Below are 20,762 nucleotides of genomic sequence, written 5' to 3' on the forward strand. Positions count from 1 at the left end.
GAGCTCCCCACACTCCATACATCATCATTATCAGAGTAGCAGCTGCACCGTAGGTCCTGAATTATTGCTGGAAGTATCCAATCTCTGTCTTCCTGTACAATTTTACCCTCCACAGCTCCCCCCAGTACCAAGGAGGCTATCTTCTGATGCCTTAACAGATGTCCCGTGATCCTGTTCCTTCTCCTAGTCGATGTTTTCCCAACGTTTCTTTCCTTGTCGGAGAAACTCCTCATTCCTCACCATATCAGTCAATCTAATTTTCGACATTACTTTGTAGCATCACTTTTTAAAGGCTTCGGTTCTCTTCTGCTCTGGCTTTCCCACTGACTATGTCTTACTACCATACGACGCTGTGGTCCAAACTTACATTCTCAGAAAATTTTTCCTGTTGTCAAGACCTATGTTTGGTAACAACAGACCTGATGGCCACGAATACTTGTTTCGCCAGTTCTAGTCTGTCTTTTATGTTCTCCTTGCTCTGTCCATCACAGTTCACTGTGCTGCATAGGTAGAATTCCTTAACCACGTCGACTTAATGACCCCCAATGTTAAGTTTCTCGCTGTTCTCATTTCTGCTGCTTCTCTTTATTATAGACACTCTTCGATTTACTCTCAATCCATATTCTGTACTCATTTGACTGTTCATTCCATTTAACACCTCATGTAATTCTTCTTCACTCTCACTGAGGACAATAACGTCATTAACAAATTTTATCATTGATATCCTTTCACCATAAAATTTATTCCCACTCTTGAATCTCTCATTTATTTCCCCTGTCGCTTCTTCGATATAGAGATTAAATAGTAGGGGCGAAAGAGTAGGTCCCTGTCTTACCCCTTTTCCATCCGAGCACTTTGTTCTCCGACTTCCAGTCTTATTTTTCCCCTCTTGGTTGTTGTACATATTGTACATTACTCGCTTGTACCTGTAGCTTACCCCGATTTTTTTTTTTTTAATTACGAACATCTCTCACAATTTGACGTTGCGAGAGCTTTGTCCTGGCCAACAAATCCTATGGACGTAACTCAGTTTTTCTTAAGTATTGTTTCCATTATCAGCTGCAACGTCAGAGCTGCCTCTCTGATGCCTTTACCTTTTGTAAAGCCAAACTGATCATCGTTTAACAGAGCCTCAATTTTCTTTTACATTCTTCTGTGTATTATTCTTGTCAGCAGCTTGGAGGCATGAGCTGTTAAGCTGATTGTGCGATAATTCTCGCACTTGTCGGCTCTTGCAGTCTTTGGAATTGTGTGGATGACATTTTCTGAAAGGCTGAAGGTATATCGCTAGTCTCATACATTATACACACCAACGTCAATAGCCATTTGGTTGCCACTTTCCCCAATGATTTTAGAAATTCCGATGGAATATTTTCTATCGTATCTGTCTTATTTGATCATAAATATTTCAAAGTTCTTTTAAATTCTGATTTTAACTCTGGATTCCCTATCTCTTCCCTCTCGACTCCTGCTTCTTCTGCTTCTACTACGTCATCAGACAAGTCTTTCCTCTCGTAGAGGCCTTCGTTGTACTCTTTCCTTCCATCCGTTCTCTCTTCTGCATTTAACAGTGGAATTCTCATTGAACTCTTGTTGTTACCGCCCTTGCTTTTAATTTTACCGAAGGTTGTTTTGACTTTTCTGTGTACTGAATCCGTCCTTCCGACTACCATTTCTTTTCGATTTCTTTGCAATTTTCGTGCAGCCATTTGCCTAGTTTCCCTGAAGTTCCTGTTTGCTTCGTTCCTTACTGACTTCTATATTCCTGAATTTCCCTGAACATTGTTGCACTTCCTTCTTTCGTCGATCAGTTGAAGTACATCATCTGTCATCCATGGCTTCTAACCAATTGTTTTCCATGTACGTACTGTTTTCTTTTAATGTCTGTGACTGCCCTCTTCAGAAACGTCCATTCCTCTTCAACTGTACTGCCTCTGGAGTTATTCATTATCGCAGTGTCTAGAGCCTCAGAGAACTTCAATCGCAGCTCTTCATTTCGTAGTATTTTTGTATTCTACTTCATTGCGCACTGATACTTCATGTTTTGTCTCTTAAACATGGCCCAGTCTTCATCATTGCTAAATTGTGATCTGAATCTATACCTTCACCAGGGTGCGCCTTACAATCCAATATTTGATTTCAGAATCTCTGCCTGACCATCACATACTGTAATTTATCTGATATCTTCCCATATTTCCAGGCCGTTTGCAAGTGTACCTCCTCTTGTCATCCTTGAACATAGTATTCGCTATTACTAACTGATATTTACTGCAGAACTCATTTAGACGTTCTCCCCTCTCGTTTCTACTACCTAACCCAGAGTATCCCGTAACCCCTTCTTCTACTTCAATCCAACAGGATTTCAATCCCCTTCGAATATTTATTTTCATCTGCCCTTACGTACTGAATTATCCTCATACACTATCTTTATTCCTTCATCCTCAAACGTCGTCGAACATACCTGAACAATTATTGACGGTGTTGGTCTGTTGCCGATTCTGATTAGAACAATCCTGTCACTGAACTGGTTACAGTAACTCAATCTCTGCCTTATCTTTCTATTTATAACGGATGCTACGCTTGTTATACCATTTTCTGCTGCTTTTTGTATTAACCTGTAATTGTTTTACCAGAAATCCTTGTTGTCCTTGCATTCCACGTCACTGACCCACACTATATCTAGAATGAGCATTACTATTCCCTTTTCCGATTTTCTAACTTCCCTACCACGTTAATACTTCTGACATTCCACGCCCCGACTGTGAGAACATTATCCTTTCGTTGGTAATTCAGTTCTTTTCTCGTGATCACCTCCCGCTCAGCAGTCACTTTCCATTTATCCGAATGAGGGTCTAATCCGGAATCTTTTGCCAATTTTGAGATCATCGTGACACTTTTTCATTTACAGATCACATATCCTATGGAAACAAATTATTTATCTTCAACACAATGGTCTCCATTGCCTTCTGCATCCTCATGCCGTTGATTATTGCTGATTCTCTCGTCTTTAGGAGCAGTTTCCACGCTCGGCTTCTCCGCCCTCCTTGACAAGGCCGTGGACTGAATGAACTTGACTTCCTGTGCTGGAAGACTCTGCTGATAAATTTTACTTAAAATTTAAGTGGTGGCAGGGTTCGACCCCAGGACAGAGGATGATTGCTAATGACACACCCCAGACAATCGGGCCATCTTGTTGAATGAGAACCCCCTGAATTAAGTACGTATACATTTAGTAAGTGTGCAAAAGTATTGTAATTATGAAATACAGCCTTGAGTAAGGTGGGTGGAGACATGAAACTACATCGTGGACATAGCTAATTACTGTGAAAATCGTTCGTGATTTAAAGAAGAAACCAGAAAAGTAGGTACGAACACCAACAGAATCACCAGAGTGCACGACGGAAGCAACTAGCTGGCTGCGAACATCAAAACTGTGCAGTTAATCCCTCTAGTAAAATAACTAACCTCACATCCACTTATTTCATTCTTATCCCTCTTACATAGTGTAAATTCAGAAAATGGTGGCAGCAACAGCTGGAGATTCTGAGTCGAGCTCATCCTCTATACTCTGTCTAAGATGGAGACAACCCTCTCCTCCTGAACCGTGGGACTGCTACGGTCGCAGGTTCGAATCCTGCCTCGGGCATGGATGTGTGTGATGTCCTTAGGTTAGTTAGGTTTAAGTAGTTCTAAGTTCTAGGGGACTAATGACCATAGCAGTTGAGTCCCATAGTGCTCAGAGCCATTTGAACCATTTTGAACCAACCCTCTCCGTGACATCTCGGCAGCAGGAGTATTCTCGTCGGCGTCTATTCAGCAAGTGTCATCTTACTTAACTTTCTGGAACTTGGATGTGTCTACCATCGTAGGAATGTCGCCGGTTTATTGTAGCACACTTTGCATGTTCCGACCAATAATAATTTTATACATGAGTTAACAAACTCTGAAGCCCGTGGATTTTTACATGCTTAACCAATAGCACTGCGATGTGGGGAAGAAGGTAGAAAATCTGTCCCTTTCCATGATAGGTTTCTAACGCCGACTAATGAAAAGACTTACATTTAGTCACATGAGGGAAAGCATGGTTTTTAGAGAAATAAATATTGTGACCTAAGTAGAGTTTCTGTTCTTGGGTTTAAACGAACGCACACCTATTGCGTGGTTTCAGAAAATCGTCTAGTGCGAGCCTCTGTCATTCTGAGTGCTACACCTAGCTTAGAGTTAACTTCCCGAATAGGATTCCTGCTAGCGTCCTGCACAAAGCAGCTTTATGGTTCACTGGCCACTCCCAAAACGCCTGCTGTGCAGAGATGAGACATAAATTCTTTTTCCTCTACCCACCTGGGAGACGTGCTTTAAGAGCTGAACAAGTTTATAACTGTCTGGTCCTTTTAAATTCCATGCCCAGAGACAGCTAGGAAGAACTCTCAAGTCGGCAGAAAATAACAGGCCCCCTCACTATAACAAAAGAAAAGTAGACGAAGTAATTAGCTGAAGTCATCAGTAGTGTTGAATATTAGGGCTATCTGCAGTTATCATAATGACTACTGGTATGTGCATACTACATTATAAAATAGGACACAGACGGTTTGGGAATAAACTCGTGTCATCAGTTAAAATCTGTTTCCATCATATGCATAGAGCATGGACAGAATAACTGGTTGTATGACCACGTACGAAGTGACGATTGTTTTGATCTTCGATGTACAGGAACTAGAAAAACGTTAATATACTCTGTTTTGAAGATCGGTTGTTTTTTAAACACGTTTTTGCGAGATATTATGCCTGTTTCTTTAAATATCTGCTGGCTGAGAGTTTGTCATCATTTCTTCACTCTCAGCAGTCATATGTGCCATTTGGTTTAGGATACTGTTTATGTTTCGTGCTTGCTTGACACAGTATAGCACTCACAAACTTGAATATACACTCCTGGAAATTGAAATAAGAACACCGTGAGTTCATTGTCCCAGGAAGGGGAAACTTTATTGACACATTCCTGGGGTCAGATACATCACATGATCACACTGACAGAACCACAGGCACATAGACACAGGCAACAGAGCATGCACAATGTCGGCAATAGTACAGTGTATATCCACCTTTCGCAGCAATGCAGGCTGCTATTCTCCCATGGAGACGATCGTAGAGATGCTGGATGTAGTCCTGTGGAACGGCTTGCCATGCCATTTCCACCTGGCGCCTCAGTTGGACCAGCGTTCGTGCTGGACGTGCAGACCGAGTGAGACGACACTTCATCCAGTCCCAAACATGCTCAATGGGGGACAGATCCGGTGATCTTGCTGGCCAGGGTAGTTGACTTACACCTTCTAGAGCACGTTGGGTGGCACGGGACACATGCGGACGTGCATTGTCCTGTTGGAACAGCAAGTTCCCTTGCCGGTCTAGGAATGGTAGAACGATGGGTTCGATGACGGTTTGGATGTACCGTGCACTATTCAGTGTCCCCTAGACGATCACCAGAGGTGTACGGCCAGTGTAGGAGATCGCTCCCCACACCATGATGCCGGGTGTTGGCCCTGTGCGCGTCGGTCGTATGCAGTCCTGATTGTGGCGCTCACCTGCACGGCGCCAAACACGCATACGACCATCATTGGCACCAAGGCAGAAGCGACTCTCATCGCTGAAGACGACACGTCTCCATTCGTCCCTCCATTCACGCCTGTCGCGACACCACTGGAGGCAGGCTGCACGATGTTGGGGCGTGAGCGGAAGACGGCCTAACGGTGTGCGGGACCGTAGCCCATCTTCATGGAGACGGTTGCGAATGGTCTCGCTGATACCCCAGGAGCAACAGTGTCCCTAATTTGCTGGGAAGTGGCGGTGCGGTCCCCTACGGCACTGCGTAGGATCCTACGGTCTTGGCATGCATCCGTGCGTCGCTGCGGTCCGGTCCCAGGTCGACGGGCACGTGCACCATCCGCCGACCACTGGCGACAACATCGATGTACTGTGGAGACCTCACGCCCCACGTGTTGAGCAATTCGGCGGTACGTCCACCCGGCCTCCCGCATGCCCACTATACGCCCTCGCTCAAAGTCCGTCAACTGCACATACGGTTCACGTCCACGCTGTCGCGGCATGCTACCAGTGTTAAAGACTGCGATTCAGCTCCGTATGCCACGGCAAACTGGCTGACACTGACGGCGGCGGTGCACAAATGCTGCGCAGCTAGCGCCATTGAACGGCCAACACCGCGGTTCCTGGTGTTTCAGCTGTGCCGTGCGTGTGATCATTGCTTGTACAGCCCTCTCGCAGTGTCCGGAGCAAGTATGGTGGGTCTGACACACCGGTGTCAATGTGTTCTTTTTTCCATTTCCAGGAGTGTATTATAAATTCTATATAGATTTTATTACTATTTTCTCAGTTGTCTATTCCATAGGTAAATACTGCTTTCCACAATGGCAGCAATTTAACCATGACTGCCCTTCACTTTGCCTACAACAGGTGTATGATATTTCCACTTCATATCACCGCCTGATATTATGGTACTTATTTTATTCATTGTATTCAACAACTCCCAAAATTTTACGTTTTGTGAAGTTCAGAACATATTTCTGTGTTCGAAGCTAGTAGCTTGTCATTGCATTAGACTGACATTTACCAGCAACTGACCTCATGTTACTGTAATTGCCACCGAACAACATGTTCTCACAAATTATTACCTCATGTGCAAAAAAATCTATGATAAATCTAATTGTGTCCACTAATTCGTTTGTATATAATACGAACAGGAATGTTCTTGTTGCACTTCTCTGGTACACACTGTAAATCACTTCTTTATCTGTGGATGAGTCTGCCCTCTGTCTGTAGAGAGGATTTAATTGAACTGCAAATCTTACTATCCGTCTCCCTGAAAGTATTTAGTAAGTGTCGACCTGATAACAAAAAGATGTTCGGGCACTAGAAACAATAATTTCGGGTGATTATCTCTAACCATGGCTTTGACGAAATTAAGAACACTAATTGGGTTTAGTTCAATTAATGTTCTCAGGATCCGTTCTACTAGTCTTGGAGAACGTCGTTTAATCCAGGCAGGACATTATGTTTGAACTGAGTCTGTGCTGTAGAAAACACTTGAGTGACGTAGTACGCGTAAATTCCCCGCCCAGCAATACGTTCTATATCTGCATACTCAGGGTGCCCCTGGAGGAACGGTCATTCGAAGCAAAAAATGTATAGTAAACATCGCCTCTAAAATGAGAATCTCTAAGAGCGATGAGCACGTCTCCATTTTAGATACTGTGAAACAAATCTCTTCAACTGAAAGTTCTTTACTTCCCGTAGTTTTGGGTGGTGACAGTAGTGGTGACAGTATGGACCAAAACGAGAAAAAACTGTCGAGTAAACATGGGCTATCAAGTGCGTTCCTTAGCAGCAACACTATGTGATCTCCGGAAATCCCCAAAAACATACGTTTTTTTTATATTAGGTGCATTGTACTGCCACCTACTTCCAGGAACTCTATATCAGCAACCTTAGTAGTCATTAGAAATCGTGAAAGAGCAGAGTGGGGAGCACCGCGGAACTCACGGACTCTGAACGTGGTCTGCTTATTGGTGTCACTTGTGTCACACGTCTATACGAGAGATTTTCACACTCCTAAACGTCCCTAGGTCCACTGATTTCGATGTGACGGTGAAATGGAAACGTGAAGCGACACGTATGGCACGAAAGCGTACAGACCCACCTCGTCTGTTGACTGGCAGAGACCGCCTACAGTTGAAGAGCGTCGTAATGTGTAATAGCAGACATCTGTCCAGACCATGACACAGGAATTCCTAACTGCACCAGGATCCATTGCAAGTACTATGAAAGTTAGGCGGGAGGTGAGAAAAATTGGATTTCATGGTCTAGTGGCTGCCAAACGATGCCTCGCTTAGTGTAAGGAGCGTAAACATATGACGTTTGAACAGTGGAAAAACGTTGTGTATATTGACGAATCACGGTACACAATGTGTTTCTCATGGAAGGGGCTTGCATACCTTGTTGTTTTGCGTTGTACTATCATAGCACAGGCCTCCATTGATGTTTTAAGCACCTTCTTGCTTCTAACTGTTGACGAGCTATTCGGGAATGGCGACTGTATCTTTCAACATGATCGAGCACCTGTGCATAATGAACAGCCTGTGGCAGAGTGGTTATACGACAAAAACATCGCTGAAATGGGCTGGCCTGCACAGAGTCCTGACCTAAAACCCATAGAATACCTTTGGGATGTTTTGAACGCCAACTTGGTGCCAGGCCTCACCGACCGACATCGATACCTCTCCTCAGTGCGGTACTCCGTGAAGAATGGGCTGCGATTGCCCAAGAAACCTTCCAGCACCTAAGTGAAGGTATGCCTGCGACAGTGGACTTTGTCATCAACGCTAATGGTGGGCCTACGCCATACTGAATTCCAGCATTACCGATGGAGGGCGCCGCGAACTTGTAAGTCATTTTCAGCCAGGTGTCCCGATACTTTTGACCACAGAGTGTATGAGCACTTGTTCATCTTCACTACTGTGAAACATTCACTTCTACTGAACAAGTGTTCATAACTCTTAAGATAAGCATTTTAGTGCTCATATTTACTAAACTTTTTTTGTTCGTTTGGTCCATGGCGCCTCCTCCTAAAATATGGAAAGCAAAACATCTGCAGCAGCAGAGAGATATCGAAGATAAGGAAGTAGTAATACCTCTTAAATTATGCATTTTAGAACCTATATTTACTAGACTTTTTCTTCCGAACTGCGGTGTATCGACCATATTCGGTCAAAAAATACGTCATAACGGAAGCGAGTTGCAACGGAGCCAGCCACAGGCAGGTAAGAATGTTGTGTGTTGCGAACCAAAATACGGTCGACAGGCATTGCGAAGCAGAGCCAGCTGGGTGCGGTACACCAACAGCTGATGCTGCAGTACGCTAGTGGAAGGATGGAGGCCTTTCCTCACTTGTCATCACACAAGTGTCCAGAGTACTTACCTTAAGCCCTAAACGAGCATGGGTTGGAGCGTATAAGTCTGCAGCCATTCGTCTACAAAAATCACTGGAAAAAGGGCTTTCCTGGCCAAGAAAAGTATCGAACACGGCCTTCATTTGAGTAAGAAATATTTGAGAATGAACATTTGGAGCACAGCATTATATGGTAGTGATAAATGGACTGTGGTAAAACCGGAACAGAAGAGAATCGAAGCATTGAGATGTATTGCTACAGACGAATGTTGAAAATTAGTTGGGCTGAAAAGTAAGGAACGAGGAGGTTCTAGGAAATTTGGAAATTTGTGGTAAGCTCTATGCGACCAAACTGCTGGGGTCATCGGTCCTTAGACTTACACATTACTTAACCCAACTTAAACTAACTTACGCTAAGGACAGCACATACACCCATGCCCGAGGGAGGACTCGAACCTCCGACGAGGGAGGCCGCACGAACCTTGACAAGGCGCCCTAGGCCGCACGGCTACCCCGCGCGGCTCAGGAGGTTCTGCACAGAATCGAGAGGAAAAGAATATGTGGAAAAAACTGACAAGGAGAACTCTTAAGACATCGAGGATTGACTGCTTTGGTACTATAGGGAACTGTGGAGGGCAAAAACTGTATGGGAAGACAGAGATTGGAATACATCCAGCACATAATGGAGAACATAGTTTGCAAGTGCTACTCTGAGGTGAAGAGATTGGCACAGGGGAGGCTGATGAAAGAAGACTGATGACAGAGTTGTGTCAGATGTCACTTCGCTGCAATCAAATGATCAAATATGAAGTTCATTAACGTGTCCGAACTACTGTCTTACGAGCTAAACTGCTGGGGTTTTATGGAGCGATGTTGTAGCTAATGTTTACCTGACGTCATTCGCCATGAGTTCTTGGGGCTGGCTATTACGAAGGTATCAGCGATTTTCCTTCTGCTGTGCCTGCTTGACGAGTTTATTATATTATGGAACTGGTTCGTGAAAGCTCTTGGTACTGTTTGTCGCATTCCTTTTAAAGTTTCTTTCGTCGCGTAACGAAGGTGATGTGCCCCTGTTTGGCTGCTCTCACCCACTACATTCTGCTTCCTGTCTCTCCAGAAACTCCGATGTTTTGCCTCGGTGGCGAAATGTTTTAATTGCGGCTGCCTCGTGTCGACAACGCCATAATGTAGTGAGACAGCTTCGTCTGAGACTTTGAAAATTTTGCCGGTTTTACTGCCTTATACAAGGTTGACATGCAACAGCATGCAGAGCTGGACAAGGATGGCATGCAACACTATGCAGAGGAGGAACGCGAATTAAGAGGAACAGAAGGGAGAATTGTTGCAGGATATTATTGGCCCAGGAGCGCATGTATCTGTCGCCAGTAATGATGTGGTGAAATACACAGATTGCTTGGAATGGGGGATAACGAGGTCACACCATTCGGATCGGTGGTCATATACTTCTGCCTGGATATGGTTCAATTTAAACAATCTGTAGAGATTGTGCCACGTATGAATGAGAGCTGCGACATGATTATAGGATTAAATTTCTTACATCAAAATTGCGCCATAATCGATCTTCGGCAACATAAGGTGGAACTAGACGGAAAAATGTTTCAGTTAGGTGGAGCCGCAGCCAGTGTAGTGATGTTGCAAGGGAAATTCTGTCACGAAAGACGAACCGATTAAACCGCGAACACACTAAGACTTGAGTTGCACGATTGTGTATCTAAAGATACTGGGAAATCACTTCAGGTCAATGATGAATCTAGCTTTCCGCTAAGAATTTTGTTTGTGTGGAACCGTCAGAAGAGAATGAGGTATTAGATCAGACATGTTACTTAGTTGAAAGAGGTATTGTGCGTATACAAGAAATAAAGGGTGAAAAGAAGGTACCTGTTTCTACAGATAATTTAAGCGTAGAGGGCATACGATTTACAAGGGGTTATTAATCGCTTATATGGATATCCTGCAGGAAGAAAAATTGGACACGACTGGTGTCAGCCAGGGACAATTGCCAAACACCATTGAAACTGCGTTACGAGGAATGGTGAAGACCTAGAGGGAAGCAGTAAGGAATGAATAGAAAAATTACTTTTGGAGTTAAGGGATTTATTATTTCTAACAGCGACATTACCAGATACACCCATCGCGCAGCACTGCATACCAACGGGGAATTAGTCACCAGTCTGCAGCATACCATATATAATACAAAGGTACTTGCAGCAAACTTTGGAGGAATTTATCGATCAAAAGCTGAAAGATGGAGCAACTGAAGAAGGTAAAAGTGCAAGTGGCAGGAATAGTCGTCGGGCCATAAAAATCAACGGATGGAACATGAAAATGTGGGTTTTGTTGTGATTACAGACATGTAAATGCGAAAACTATAACGGACGCCTGCTCTTTGCCGAACATTAGAGGAAAGCGATGTAGCCGTGGTCTAGGGGCAGCCGGCACGGTAGCTCAGCGTGTTCGCTCAGAGGGTTACGTACCCTCTGTAAAAAAAAAAAAAAAAAAAAAAAAAAAAGTTAATCGATCAAAAACGAACTAAATCGGATGTTTTACGACGTCCCCGCCCCGAGCACATTCAGCGAACAAATGCGAACAAAATGAGATTTTAAAAAAAAGGGGTGGGGGTAGCGTCTTTGATTAATAATCAAAACGTCGTCGGTCCCGGGTTCGATCCTCGCCACTGCCTAAATTTTGATAAATAATCAGCATTGGCGGCCGAAGACTTCCTGCGTAAGAAGTCAGCCTCATTCTGCCAACGGCCTTGTCAAAGAGGGCGGAGGAGCGGATAGAGGTTCAGGGCACTCTCTTGTCCTAGGGGTGGGAAATTGCCCCTAAAGGCGGAAGAATCACAAATGATCAACAACATGAGGATGCAGAATGCAATGGAAACCACTGCATTAAAGACACGTAACGTGTTTCCACAGGACATGTGGCCTGTAGTTGAAGAAGTGTCATGATGATCTCTCCATTGGCAAAAGATTCCAGAATAGTCCCCCATTCGGATCTCCGGGAGGGGCCTGCCAAGGGGGAGGTTACCATGAGAAAAAGATTGAATAATCAACGAAAGGATAATGTTCTACGAGTCGGGGCGTGGAATGTCAGAAGATTGAACGTGGTAGGGAAACTAGATATTCTGAAAAGGGAAATGCAAAGGCTCAATCTAGATATAGTAGGGGTCAGTGAAGTGAAGTGGAAGGAAGACAAGGATTTCTGGTCAGATGAGTATCGGGTAATATCAACAGCAGCAGAAAATGGTATAACAGGTGTAGGATTCGTTATTAATAGGAAGGTAAAGCAGAGGGTGTATTACTGTGAACAGTTGAGTGACCGGGTTGTTCTAATCAGAATCGACAGCAGACCAACACTGACAACGAAAGTTCAGGTATACATGCCGACGTCGCAAGCTGAAGATGAACAGAGAGAGAAAGTGTATGAGGATATTGAAAGGTAATGCAGTATGTAAAGGGGGACGAAAATCTAATAGTCATGGGCGACTGGAATGCAGTTGTAGGGGAAGGAGTAGAAGAAAAGGTTACAGGAGAATATGGGCTTTCGACAAGGAATGAAAGAGGAGAAAGACTAATTGAGTTCTGTAACAAGTTTCAGCTAGTAATAGCAAATACCCTGTTCAAGAATCACAAGAGGAGGAGATATACTTGGAAAAAGCCAGGAGATACGGGAAGATTTCAATTAGATTACATAATGGTCAGACAGAGATTCCGAAACCAGATACTGGATTGTAAGGCGTACCCAGGAGCAGATATAGACTCAGATCACAATATAGTAGTGATGAAGAGTAGACTGAAATTCAAGACATTAGACAGGAAGAATCAATACGCAAAGAAGTGGGATACGGAAGTTCTAAGGAATGACGAGATATGTTTCAAGTTCTCTAACGCTATAGATACGGCAATAAGGAATAGCGCAGTAGGCAGCACAGTTGAAGAGGAATGGACATCTCTAAAAAGGGCCATCACAGAAGTTGGGAATGAAAGCATAGGTACAAAGAAGGTAGCTGCGAAGAAACCATGGGTAACAGAAGAAATACTTCAATTGATTGATGAAAGGAGGAAGTACAAACATGTTACGGGAAAATCAGGAATACAGAAATACAAGTCGCTGAGGAATGAAATAAATAGGAAGTGCAGGGAAGCTAAGACGAAATGGCTGCAGGAAAAATGTGAAGACATCGAAAGAGATATGATTGTCGGAAGGACAGACTCAGCATACAGGAAAGTCAAAACAAACTTTGGTAACATTAAAAGCAACGGTGGTAACATTAAGAGTGCAACGGGAATTCCACTGTTAAATGCAGAGGAGAGAGCAGATAGGTGGAAAGAATACATTGAAAGCCTCTATGAGGGTGAAGATTTGTCTGATGTGATAGAAGAAGAAACAGGAGTAGATTTAGAAGAGAGAGGGGATCCAGTATTAGAATCGGAATTTAAAAGAGCTTTGGAGGACTTACGGTTAAATAAGGCAGAAGGGATTGATAACATTCCATCAGAATTGCTAAAATCATTGAGGGAAGTGGCAACAAAACGACTATTCACGTTGGTGTGTAGAATATATGAGCCTGGCGACATACCATCTGACTTTCGGAAAAGCATCATCCACACAATTCCGAAGACGGCAAGAGCTGACAAGTGCGAGAATTATCGCACAGTCAGCTTAACAGCTCATGCATCGAAGCTGCTTACAAGAATAATATACAGAAGAATGGAAAAGAAAATTAAGAATGCGCTAGGTGACGATCAGTTTGGCTTTAGGAAAACTAAAGGCACGAGAGAGGCAATTCTGACGTTACGGCTAATAATGGAAGCAAGGCTAAAGAAAAATCAAGACACGTTCATAGGATTTGTCGACCTAGAAAAAGCGTTCGACAATATAAAATGGTGCAATCTGTTCGAGATTCTGAAAAAAGTAGGGGTAAGCTATAAGGAGAGACGGGTCATATACAATATGTACAACAACCAAGAGGGAATAATACGAGTGGACGATCAAGAACGAAGTGCTCGTATTTAGAAGGGAGTAAGACAAGGCTGTAGCCTTTCGCCCCTACTCTTCAATCTGTACATCGAGGAAGCAATCATGGAAATAAAAGAAAGGTTCAGGAGTGGAATTAAAATACAAGGTGAAAGGATATCAGTGATACGATTCGCTTATGACATTGCTATCCTGAGTGAAAGTGAAGAAGAATTAAATGATCTGCTGAACGGAATGAACAGTCTAACGAGTACACAGTATGGTTTGAGAGTAAATCGGAGAAAGACGAAGGTAATGAGAAGTAGTAGAAATGAGAACAGCGAGAAACCTAACACCATGATTGATGATCACGAAGTCAATGAAGTTAAGGAATTCTGTTACCTAGGCAGTAAAAGAACCAATGACGGACGGAGCAAGGAGGACATCAAAAGCAGACTCGCTATGGCAAAAAAGGCATTTCTGCCCAAGAGAAGTCTAATAATATCAAATACCGGCCTTAATTTGAGGAAGAAATTTCTGAGTATGTACGTCTGGAGTACAGCATTGTATGGTAGTGAAACATGGACTGTGGGAAAACCGGAACAGAAGAGAATCGAAGCATTTGAGATGTGGTGCTACAGACGAACGTTAAAAATTAGGTGGACTGATGAGGTAAGGAATGAGGAGGTTCTACGCAGAATCGGAGAGGAAAGGAATATGTGGAAAACACTGATAAGGAGAAGGGACAGGATGATAGGACATCTGCTAAGACATGAGGGAATGACTTCCATGGTACTAGAGGGAGCTGTAGAGGGCAAAAACTGTAGAGGAAGACAGAGATTGGAATACATCAAGCAAATAACTGAGGACATAGGTTGCAAGTGCTACTCTGAGATGAAGAGGTTAGCACCAAAAGAAAAGAGGAAACTAGGATCATTTTGGGCATTTCAGATATTTTTCTGCAATGGATTTGAAGAGTGGTTATCACCAGATAGAAGTTACAACACAGGATCGAAGCAAACAGCGTTTTTGGCATCCTAGAGACAATATTAATTCAGAAGAATACCATTCGGATTGAAAAATGCTCCTACAATGTTTCTGAGGTAGTTGGACGGAATATTCAGAGGTTTAAAACTTTGGCGATTCTTAGTGAATCTCGATGACATAATCGTCTATAGGAGTGATATGGAACAGCGTATGACAGCGAGTAAGGCATGTATTCCTGTGGTTAAAGGCAGCGAAGTTAACGTAGAGGGCAGAGAAATGTAAGTTTTTGTGGAAGAGGTATTACACCCTCGTCAAGGTGGCTTAAGACAGACCTTAGAGTAATTAGGGCTGTAGATGTATGTCCTGTACCAGAATCTGGAAAGTAGTTGTAATCATTCTCAGGAGTCGTGAGTTATTATTGCCGGAGTCTGGTATTTGTATTTCTGTATTTCAAAAGGGAATCTGTTTTATCACACGATGCATTAAACCATGCACCTTACTGTGTATTGTTACAAGAGGTAGAAGGCGTAGAACATCCGGTAGCTCACACATCAAGATAATTAAATTCTGCAGGAAGAAATTATTCCACAATGGAGAAAGAGATGTTAAGCCTTATTTATGGAAGCACAAGTTTCAAATGTTATCTCTAGGCTAAAAAGTTTAGAGTGATAACACATCATGCAGGATTAAAATGGTTGTGGGGTAAAGGATACTTCTAGCAGGATGACATGATGGGCAGTAAGGCTAAGTGAATTTGATTCTGAAGTCATGCATAAACCTGGGAAGAAGCACGGAAATGCAGGTGGTTTAAGTAGAAACGTAGCAGTATTACGTGTTCAGGGTAATGACCGTAAGGAGTGGGGAACTGCACAGAGAGCTGATAACAAATGTAAGCAGCATTTTAAACAGTCGGTTTCGTAGGCAGGATGAGTTCCTATGAAGAGAAATCAAATTAGGACAGCAGCTACTCATGATCACATATTAGCGGGTGATGGAGGTTGTAATTTACCAACAGAAGATTCGCAGAATTGTGTTGGAGAAGGAGTAGGCAGACAGACGTAAACGAATACGTGAAGAATTGCATACAGTGTGCACAGAGAGCTGATTTGTGTCGAATAAGAGTACCACTGCATAGGTTAACTGAAGCATTAGAATTCCTGGGAATTGATGTTTTTGGTCCAGTCAATAAAACACCTAAGAGAACAAGTACATACAAGGTGTTTCAAAAATGACCGGTAAATTTGAAACGGCAATACAAACTAAACGAGCAGCGATAGAAATACACCGTTTGTTGCAATATGCTTCGGACAACAGTACATTTTCAGGCAGACAAACTTTCGAAATTACAGTAGTTACAATTGTCAACAACAGATGGCGCTGCGGTCTGGGAAACTCTATAGTACGATATTTTCCACATATCCACCATGCGTAGCAATAATATGGCGTAGTCTCTGAATGAAATTACCCGAAACCTTTGACAACGTGTCTGGCGGAATGGCTTCACATGCAGATGAGATGTACTGCTTCAGCTGTTCAATTGTTTCTGGATTCTGGCGGTACACCTGGTCTTTCAAGTGTCCCCACAGAAAGAAGTCACAGGGGTTCATGTCTGGCGAATAGGGAGGCCAATCTACGCCGCCTCCTGTATGTTTCGGATAGCCCAAAGCAATCACACGATCATCGAAATATTCATTCAGGAAATTAAAGACGTCGGCCGTGCGATGTGGCCGGGCACCATCTTGCATAAACCACGAGGTGTTCGCAGTGTCGTCTAAGGCAGTTTGTACCGCCACAAATTCATGAAGAATGTGCAGATAGCGTGATACAGTAATCGTTTCGGATCTGAAAAATGGGCCAATGATTCCTTTGGAAGAAATGGCGGCCCAGACCAGTACTTTTGAGGATGCAGGGACGATGGGACTGCAACATGGGGCTTTTCGGTTTCCCATATGCGCCAGTTCTGTTTATTGACGAAGCCGTCCAGGTAAAAATAAGCTTCGTCAGTAAACCAAATGCTGCCCACATGCATATCGCCGTCATCAATCCTGTGCACTATATCGTTAGCGAATGTCTCTCGTGCAGCAATGGTAGCGGCGCTGAGGGGTTGACGCGTTTGAATTTTGTATGGATAGAGGTGTAAACTCTGGCGCATGAGACGATACGTAGACGTTGGCGTCATTTGGACCGCAGTTACAACACGGCGAACGGAAACCCGAGGCCGCTGTTGGATCACCTGCGGCACTAGCTGCGCGTTGCCCTCTGTGGTTGCCGTACGCGGTCGCCCTACCTTTCCAGCACGTTCATCCGTCACGTTCCCAGTCCGTTGAAATTTTTCAAACAGATCCTTTATTGTATCGCTTTTCGGTCCTTTGGTTTCATTAAACCTCCGTTGAAAACTTCGTCTTGTTGCAACAACACTGTGTTCTAGGCGGTGGAACTCCAACACCAGAAAAATCCTCTGTTCTAAGGAATAAACCATGTTGTCCACAGCACACTTGAACGTTGTGAACAGCACACGCTTACAGCAGAAAGACGACGTACAGAATGGCGCACCCACAGACTGCGTTGTCTTCTATATCTTTCACATCACTTGCAGCACCATCTGTTGTTGAAAATTGTAACTACTGTAATTTCGAAAGTTTGTCCGCCAGAAAATGTGCTGTTGTCCCAAGCATATTGCAACAAACGGTGTATTTCTATCGCTGCTCGTTTAGTTTTTATTGCCGTTTCAAATATACCGGTCGTTTTTGAAACACCCTGTACAATAAAAGACCATTTTTCAAGATATGTAGAAATGGTCGAGAAGCCAAACCAGCAGGCTGCAACAGTGGTACAAGCACTTGTGTAGAATTGGATACTGAAGTTGAAATGACCGAAACAATAGTAACAGATCAGAGAACGGACTTCATGTGAGATCTGTTCAAGGAATTGTGTAAGTTATTGAATGTGAAGAAGTTAAGAAAGACTCATCTCCATCAACATGCCAATAGAAGAACTGAAAAAGTGCATAGGGAAACGTATGTGGAATAACCGTTAGCATTGAGGAACGTATGTGGAATAACCGGGAGCACTGTCTCACATATTCTAGCACTTCCTATGAGTTTACCGTGCCTTCCCGTTCCCTGAAGAAATTTGTCGAATGCTTTTTGCTATCTTCTCACCTCGCTGTCCACCTCCCATGTGTTGAATATCACCTGGACCACGCAGCGACGACCGGTGATCGCTACCTCTTCCAGGTGCTGGTTCCATAACACTTGCACCCCCACAGAGGTCAGTAGTACCGCTATGAACCGCATCATCTCGTCTTGTCTGCACTTCACTACGGGAAGGAATATCAATTACTTTCTTCCCTCTTCAATTTCTTGCTGCACCTGAGCTGCTTATACTAATTTGACTAACAAAATATTGGATGACTTTCTTCTAGGCCTTAATCCATACGCGTTCCTTGTTACCGTTTCATTCACAACCTCTTGTTTTTATCTTCTGATCTTGTCGTTCTTGTCGGCAGTTTAATCTTGACATTTACTGGCGAGATACTCTCTACCACTTGGTATGGCTCCCAATGCTTTGCAAAAACTTCTTTGCCTTTCCCTTCAGCGTACACGATGTTGAAAGCATCACTCACTGACTAGCCTTATACTGTGGCATTGTTGATGTATGGTCAACTGCTTTATCCTGTTTCTCCAGTGCTCATGTATTTGCCGTCCGTACTCTGTTTCCAGTTTCCCTAACCACTTTGGCAAGTTCCTTAAGAGACTCTCCAGACATCCCTTTCTTGTTTTACAATAAGTCTAACGGTGATGCCATCTTACGACCATAGGCCGCCCGGAGTGCCCGCACGGTTGGAGACGCCATGTCATGGACTGCGCGGTCCCTCCTACCCGAGGTTCGAGTCCTCCCTCGGGCATGGTTGTGTGTGATGTTCTTAGAAAAAGTTAGTTTAAGTAGTGTGTAAATCTATGGACCGATGACCTCAGCAGTTTGGTCCCTTAGGATTTCACACACATTTGAACGACCATATAGTAATTACTTCATTTGGCGATAATCCTCTATTTGTATATTGTTTTAAGTTGTACGCGGAGACGACTTACCTCAAATAGACATCCCAGTTAGTTGTAGGCGCAGATAACGTACTTCAAATACACATCCCAGTGGATGAAATGTGAGTCAACGTAGTATCCAACAGTATTTGGCCCTACTGAAGAGTGAACGACACCGTAGAAGAGGTTAAACAGTGGGCAAAAGAGGACAAAGAAGGAGTGTTTGGTACACTATGCAGATTGGAAAGTTTAGTGGAGGACGTTTTGAATAACACACGACTACTACGACAACTGACAGGAGAAGTAATGTGGTATGCCAGTGCTACAGATGAGGCAGTTAATCAGAATATCAGGGGACTACAAACTGGGGAGTAGCAATGACAAAACTGTTGCAGTGCAAAGAACATACTGCTTGGGAAACGCGAGGGAAAGTAACAGAACTACAGAAGGCTATGCAGCAGGTTATAAGAAGTCAGCTAGGCGTAAACCTTTTGTCGCCAGAGCAATATGTAGATGTTCTAAGTAAAGTACAGAAGGAACTACCACTGGATTTGGGACTGGTTGTAGAATCCAAGCACAAAAAATTACCTCTCTGGTTCAAGGTAGCCACAGTATCAGTGAGAACTGTTCGAGCGAAACTTTACATTTCCGTTTCTATACGAGAAGCAGCGAAACAAGCGTGTTACGAGTGCTACACAGTCCTTGTGTATCCTTTCAAATGGGGGATATTGAAGAAATCTGTAAGAACAAAAACGCAGCAGATAGTATTAACTGCGAAAGACAAGGGAAGATACGTGGAAATGGAGGAAGCAAAGTTACAAAAATGCTACTGAGAGGAAATCACAGTTGTCCGAATATGGTAATAAGAGAGGGGCAAATTCCTGCGCAGTGAAGCTGCTAATCCGGAAAAGGAGGTAAGAGACTGAAATAAAGAAGTTGTAATCTACCTCCTCCTTTCTTTTTGCAGCTATTGTCCACATTAGTCTTTTATGAAGATTTGAGAGGAGCAAAGATTACAATAAACTTTCTAGTTTACTTATCTTTTCACGTAGAGTTGGCTACCGTTCTTCTTCTCTAGGGGTCTGAGTCTTGAAGCTGAAATTCTCATATTTTAGGTCCTCATGGTTGAACTGATCTAAATAAATTTGAAGGTAGTTGATGAAAAATTCTTGTTGTTACGTTATTATATTTTGTCACATTTTAGTATATCATACAGACTTTTGAATTTTCGTATCAATAAGCCGAAATTACAATACAAGAATACGTCCGATCATATCAGAAGCATGCTTACTATTGTCTCACTCAACGGAAACAATAATGTTCCACAGCATATACAATTTTTCTTGAAGAATGAATTTCTAGTAGATTCGATTATTATTTCATATATGAATCCAGAAATAAACATAATAAACAGTGCTAGATTGCGTAATTAATAATAGAAATTTTAAGTGTGCCAAATAATTCGTAATTTCAAATGCTTTTAAAAAATAAATTTAACTGTACATTCAGAACTAGTACCTACCGATCATAACATCCAAAATAAAGTTTCACTTGAAATCTACTGCGTATAAAATTATATGAAAGTTTTCAGAAAAGTAGCTAAGATAATACTGATCTATCCAAAATTCAATACTGGTATCGACAACTACTGTTCAGGAAAAGTAATGCTAGAGGAGGAGGTCCCGTTACAAACTGATTGAGCCGGAATTGTACTTTCAGCAGGTCGAGGCACATTGGTTGACAAGATGGTAGCAGAGGCTAGTTGTTTGGAGCAGGGGGAGCTTACGCCTGCTAAGAGG

This window comes from Schistocerca gregaria, chromosome 4 (assembly GCF_023897955.1).
Source record: "Schistocerca gregaria isolate iqSchGreg1 chromosome 4, iqSchGreg1.2, whole genome shotgun sequence".
Lineage (NCBI taxonomy): Eukaryota > Metazoa > Arthropoda > Insecta > Orthoptera > Acrididae > Schistocerca > Schistocerca gregaria.